This window comes from Camellia sinensis, chromosome 4 (genome assembly GCF_055761805.1).
Source record: "Camellia sinensis isolate YWXY chromosome 4, ASM5576180v1, whole genome shotgun sequence".
In the NCBI taxonomy this organism is placed as follows: domain Eukaryota; kingdom Viridiplantae; phylum Streptophyta; class Magnoliopsida; order Ericales; family Theaceae; genus Camellia; species Camellia sinensis.
The window spans coordinates 217,155,473-217,161,472 of NC_138964.1; positions in this window are offsets into that span (position 1 = coordinate 217,155,473).

A 6,000-nucleotide genomic window follows, 5' to 3' on the forward strand; every position below is an offset into this window, starting at 1 on the left:
TTTATGCTTTAGCATCCCGTTTGTGTATGTTTTTCTTACTATGTTTAAGCATTCTACCATGTGGCTATTTGCTTATGTGATATAATTGTATGAATGCCAGTGGATGGAGGTTGTGTCGCTTAATTTGGAATGATGTTGATTTTCATGTTTGTAAACTCAATTTATTTGGGTTATACATTTTCGAAACTCTTTCAAAATTACATGAAATCAAGTTGTTCCAAAATGGGTGACATAGTCTATACTTGTATGCTTCACATAGTAAATTTTAGGATTTATTCAATAATCAGAACATGAACATATAAAGAAAATAAAAAAGTCATATCATAGTTTAGTAGAGGCCGATCTTTTGATCGGGTGAGCGGGGGTGCTCATTATTGACCTTCCCCTCTCATACCTAAGGTTCCGAGCCAAGCATCCTTGGTTACGACGAACAGTGGCCTTGGCACCGAGTCATGGGTTTCCTAATTTCCCAAAATATTAGGTGGCGACTCTGAGATGTGATGACGCAGTCCATTTTTGACAAAATTGTAATAAAATGAATTTTCAATAAAAGTTGCCAAATCTGGACTCTCATCTACGTTTCACATTGCACTCGTGAGAATAGATCAAAGGGATCTTGGGGGTCCGAACTGTTTAACGCGCGCGGGTACCCCCCGGGCATGTTACAGTTTCTGGCGACTCCGCTGGGGATTTTATGAAACCTTGACTCGAACTCCATGATATGACCTTTATTTTCAATTATATGTTCATTGCATTGCATTCATTGGTGCACTTCAAGTCCTTGTGTTGCCCAGATACTGGTGGGAGCATAGGTAAGCTTTTTGTGACACTACACCTATTTTTACGATACTTTAGAGGCCTTGTGTTGTAACCTTTTGAGATTTGTCAAAAAGGTAGCTTTGCTATGTAGCCCTGCTATCTAGCTTTGCTATCTAAGGTTCTCAGACTCCGAAGAGAGGCTATTTGACTCTTCTGATTTCCTGGGATCTTTATTGGTTATGACCCAAAGGACTCTTTGGTAACGTCACCTTGGCTTCAACCCGTAAAGTAGAGCCAACCTTGTACATATAGTGAGCTATAGTACCTTTTAAATTAGGACAGGATGCTTTCCCATTTCTAGGATGTATGATACCGCTTGTGTGAATAGCGAAACCCTAGATCATTCAAAGCTAGGACAGGATAACCCTACCCTCTTTAGGGGTGTTTGTTCTCTTTCCTGCTTTGTGTGTAATGTATTGGATCTATACAAGGGTTCTCAAATTCGAATGAGTGGCTCAGACTGTTCAGTTTAGCACCATTACTTCAAAAACAAAAAAATAATAAAAACATAAAATCAAAAAAAAAAAAACATTGTTAAAAAAAAAAAAAAAATGCCGATATCCCACAAAGTCGATCATCTCTGTGATTGGGGAGTGACCACCTGTTGATTGCACGAGCTTTATTTTGAATGTTGTGGCTGGCCACACTTTGACTAGCAAAATTGAGAATGGTTTTATTCTAAGTTCTGAATTGAGTATTGAGTGTAAGTTTGACTCCACCAAGTTTGTAGAGTTAGGCTCGAGTCAGCCTAATGAGTCAGAGTCTGTTGATTTCGATAGTGCTAACCCAGACATTTCTGTCCTGTCTAGGTCCTCTTTGTCATTTTCTTTTGAGTATGTTGTCAAAAGTCTGTTGCCATTGCTGAGTCATAGTCTCTTTTCAATAAACAGAAAAACAAAAAAAAAAAACAAAATGCCATAGAGTCTGCCTACTTCTCGGTGCCTTAATTCATTGCATTGACCAAAGTTTTTCAAAACTTTTTCCAAAACTCTGATGAAAACAAAGAGGAAGAATTTCCTCGGGATTTGAAAATTTTGATCAACTGAGAAGAAGAGAGGTGTGCTAAGCCTTTGATGAATAAAATCATTTTTGTTAATGTGGGTACTGAGAATGATCCTAGTTTGGTCCAAATTGGTTCTATCCTATCTTCATAAGAGTACGGGTGATTAGTCACTTTGTTAAAAGATTTCAAAAACTGTTTTTGCGTGGTCCTACGAAGACATGCCTGGAATTGATTATATAGCATAGGATCCCTCTTGATTCGAGGTCCGACCTCCTTAACTCTTTAGCTTTCAAACCTTGATTAGAAGTATTCAATGATCAATCAAAGTGTAAGGCTTGCGTAGCCAAATTGAAAATAGCCCTTGAACTAAGGGTCATGATGTGATTCAAATGGAGGTAACCCTTCAACTAGGGGCAATTAGGTCGAATATGATTTAGATTGGAAATAGCCCTTGAACTAGGGGCAATGATGTGATCCAGATTGGAAACAGATCTTGAACTCAGGGCAGAGAATGTGATTTTGATTTGAAACAGCCCTTGAACTAGGGGCAAAAGTGTGAGGCTTGCATAGCTGAAATGGAGGCAGCCCTTAAACTAGGGGCAATAAGGTACCACCCTTGAGAGGCTTGCTGGGTTGAAAACCCGAAAGGGCGGCTTTGGCAAAAGTTAGAGCATAAAAGGAGAGTGTCAATACCCGAGTGAACCTTAGCCAGAATTATGTAGGGATTGGAAGCAACCCTTGAACTAGGGGCAAGAAGGTCTGGTGTGATGTAGATTTGAAGCAGCCCTTAAACTAGGAAAGGTTGGATGTGATCAAAGAGTTAAAACTGAATCGTTTCCCAAAGAAGACCGCACAGAAAGGCAAAACCCATAATTTGAGAGAATGAACTTTATTATTGGAGGACAGTCGAGTTCCTATCCACTGCACTAGGGGCAACACTAGGGGCAAATTCAAACCCAATTAGCCTAGTCCCTACATCATCATATCTACTGGTCAAGTGTAGCAGTCGTTCTTATAGATAGCCTAGAGATTTCACATCCAATCAACATGGACAAGTTAAACTAAAAGTAACCTTTGAGAGGCTCGCTGGGCTAAAAATCTGGAAGGGAGACCCAGGCAAAAGTTAGAGCAGAAAAACAAAAAAAATATATATAGAAAAAAAAAATGAAATGAACAAAATAAAAATAAAAATAAAATGAAAATGATGAAAAGCTCGCAAGGTTGAAAACCCGAAAGGGCGACTTTGGCAAAAGTTAGAGCACAAAAGGAGAGTGTCAATACCCGAGTGACCCTCAACCTGAACTACGATGGCCTGATTCCTATCTTGAGGATACGTAGGTAGCTTCATCTTGAAGTTCGGCCCCAATAATTTTGTTAACTCATTCATTTCGTCCATGTTTGATTGGTGTATCTTTAGTCAACTTGGTTGTCCTATTCGTGTTTGATTGGTGTATCTTCGTTCTGCTCAGTTCAGTTGGTTCAATTCAACTTGGTTTGGTTCGGTTCAGTTTGGCGGTTCGGTTCGGTCCAGTTCTGCTCAGTTTCATTTCATTCGGATCGGCTCGGTTCGGTTATCATCGTTGCTACAAAACCAATTCGGGGTTATTTGGCTTGGGGCTATGCACCTCAATGATTGATTCCATGTTAGTTGAGTAGTGGCCATTTGCACAAATAGGTTTTGATTAATTTGAATGAAGCTGACTAATTTTTCTCAAAAAATTGTTCCATTTTTGCAAAACTTGGACCATTCTTTGGATTTGAAAAGGGAAAATTTTCAGTGCTCACAGTTTAGCTTACATGATTTGAAACAGAAAATGGAATAAGTATGCTAATCTAACTGTCATGTTGATCAAAACATTTTTATAAAAAAAAAAAAAAAAAAAAATCAAAAAAATCAAAAAATTCAAGGTAATGAATTAGGGGCATAGTCGAGTTAGAGATTCTGTCTTCTCCACCACTCGAGTCAACTCGTCGGTGTATATGAGTATGTATTCATACCAGTTAAGGTATTCATACCAGTTAGTGTATTCATACCAATTAGGGTATTCATACCAGTCAGTGTATATAAGTGTGTTCCTTTCATACCAGTCAGTATATTTATACCAGTCGGTGTATTCATACCAGTCAGTGTATATAAGTGTGTTTGGATTTTTTTTTGCTTCGCTCTTCTTTCATTAAATCAGTCTTTGATTCAGGTCAGCATAGAATCAATGTTCAATTCAGAGTTCAAAATTCAATCACTCTCAAATTCAATCAAACAAAAATGTTTCCAAGTTCAAAGTGATATGCCAGTCACGCCATTGATGTGCAAAAACTAAACTAATTTTATTGCAGTCAGGGGAGGACATCCCCGATCACAGAGACACAAAACAAAACAAAAAAAACAAAAAAAACAAAAAACAAAACACAAAAAAAAAAAAAAAAAAAACAAAAAAACAAAAACAACAACAAAAAAACAAAAAAGAGAGAGTAGCATTTTCTCAGTTTTTCGGCAGTAGCTCGGCGGCGAAGATTACAACCAGCTTCATTTGCACACAGTTTCGTTGCCTGACTTTACCATCAGCTGCCTCGCTTCATCTTTACTTCTTCGAAGCTCTTGAAGACTTTGCCTCGGCCTTGGCAGAGCTTCCGAAGGAGATTATCCCTCGCTGGCTGTCAAAGGTAGTCCCATGACGAGTTGTGACGGTCACCTGTCTTTTCAACTCCTTGATTTGTTTCTTCAAGCCACTAACTTCCCCTCGAGAATCTTTGTACATATGTTGAAGTAAAGAAAGTTGTGCATTCAATCGATGTACTTCACACGTCCTGTTCTGCAGTCGACGGGACAAGTTGGAGACCGCTGTCACGGTCTCCACACATGACCTCAGTGTATATGAGTTTGCTTCGATGTCAGACTGTGCCGCCATGATTTGTTCAACTGACATCGCTGGAAAGTTGAAAACAGGGGAAGGAGGAGGAGCTCGTGGTTGAGGTTCAGGAGAGTCAGAATCGGTCATCTCTATCGTGGACTCGTTCAGGTCTGGAAAAAGAGTGAGAGAACCGTGTGAAGAAGCCATGGCAAAGAAGAGTAATGCAAAAGAAAGAGGTTGCAGAGTGGTGACAGAGAAAGTTTGCAGGCTTTTGCTCTGCCTCTCTCTTTCGCAGGCCTCAACTTAAGAAGAGGATGAAGCCAAAGAAGAAGACAAAGAGGGAGGAAGGCTGAGATGATCATTGACAATCGGGGCACGATTGGATAGCCTGTCGGTCAGGCGCCGCGATTGTTGAAATCGTGCGCCAGACACAACGCTCGAAGAAGATGACGGAAGAGAGAGTGAGACAAAAACAGAGAGAGAGGCGGGAGAATTGTATATTTATACATATATGTATACATATTGTATATCTATGTATTATATATATTTGTTTGAACATTTTGGTCACAAGAGTGGCTTAGGTTTAGTGGTCTAATTTGATGTTTGAAGGATGGAAGGCTGAGCCCGAGGTCAGGGGTTCGAATCCCATAACAAATGTTTCTTTTGTTTTCTTTTGGTTATATATATGTCTCGTATACCTACATATATATATATATATATATTTGTTTGCATATTTTGTCACAAGAGTGGTTTGGTTCAGTGGTTCGGTTCAGTGGTTGAGGACTAGGAAACTAAGCTTAAGATCAGAGGGTCGAACCCCCGTATCCATGCATTTTGTGTTTATCCTTTCTTTTTGTGTGTTTTGCGTACGCACGCTGTCTTATACCGTATATATCTATGTATATATCCGTATGTCTTTGTATATGTCTGTACATATCTGTATATTTATATATCTGTATATGTATATATGTATACCGTATGTACATATCTGTGTGTATTTTTGTCTGTATATGAATATATGTATACCGTATATGCATGTCTGTGTATATTGTCGTATTTGTATGTACTTTGTCTATACATGGTATATGTATATGGTATTTGGTTCGAACATACAATTCCTTCTTTCATTCTGTGCATCTATCGCACAATAATCTCACTTCATGCACCTATCACATAAATCATCAAATTCAATCGCCCTGTCTTGGGCATCGCACTGTCTTGTGCATCATCAAATTCAATCGCCCTGTCTTGGGCATCGCACTGTCTTGTACATCCAATTCAATCGCACTATCTTGTGCATCCCTACATCGCACTATCTTGTGCACCCCC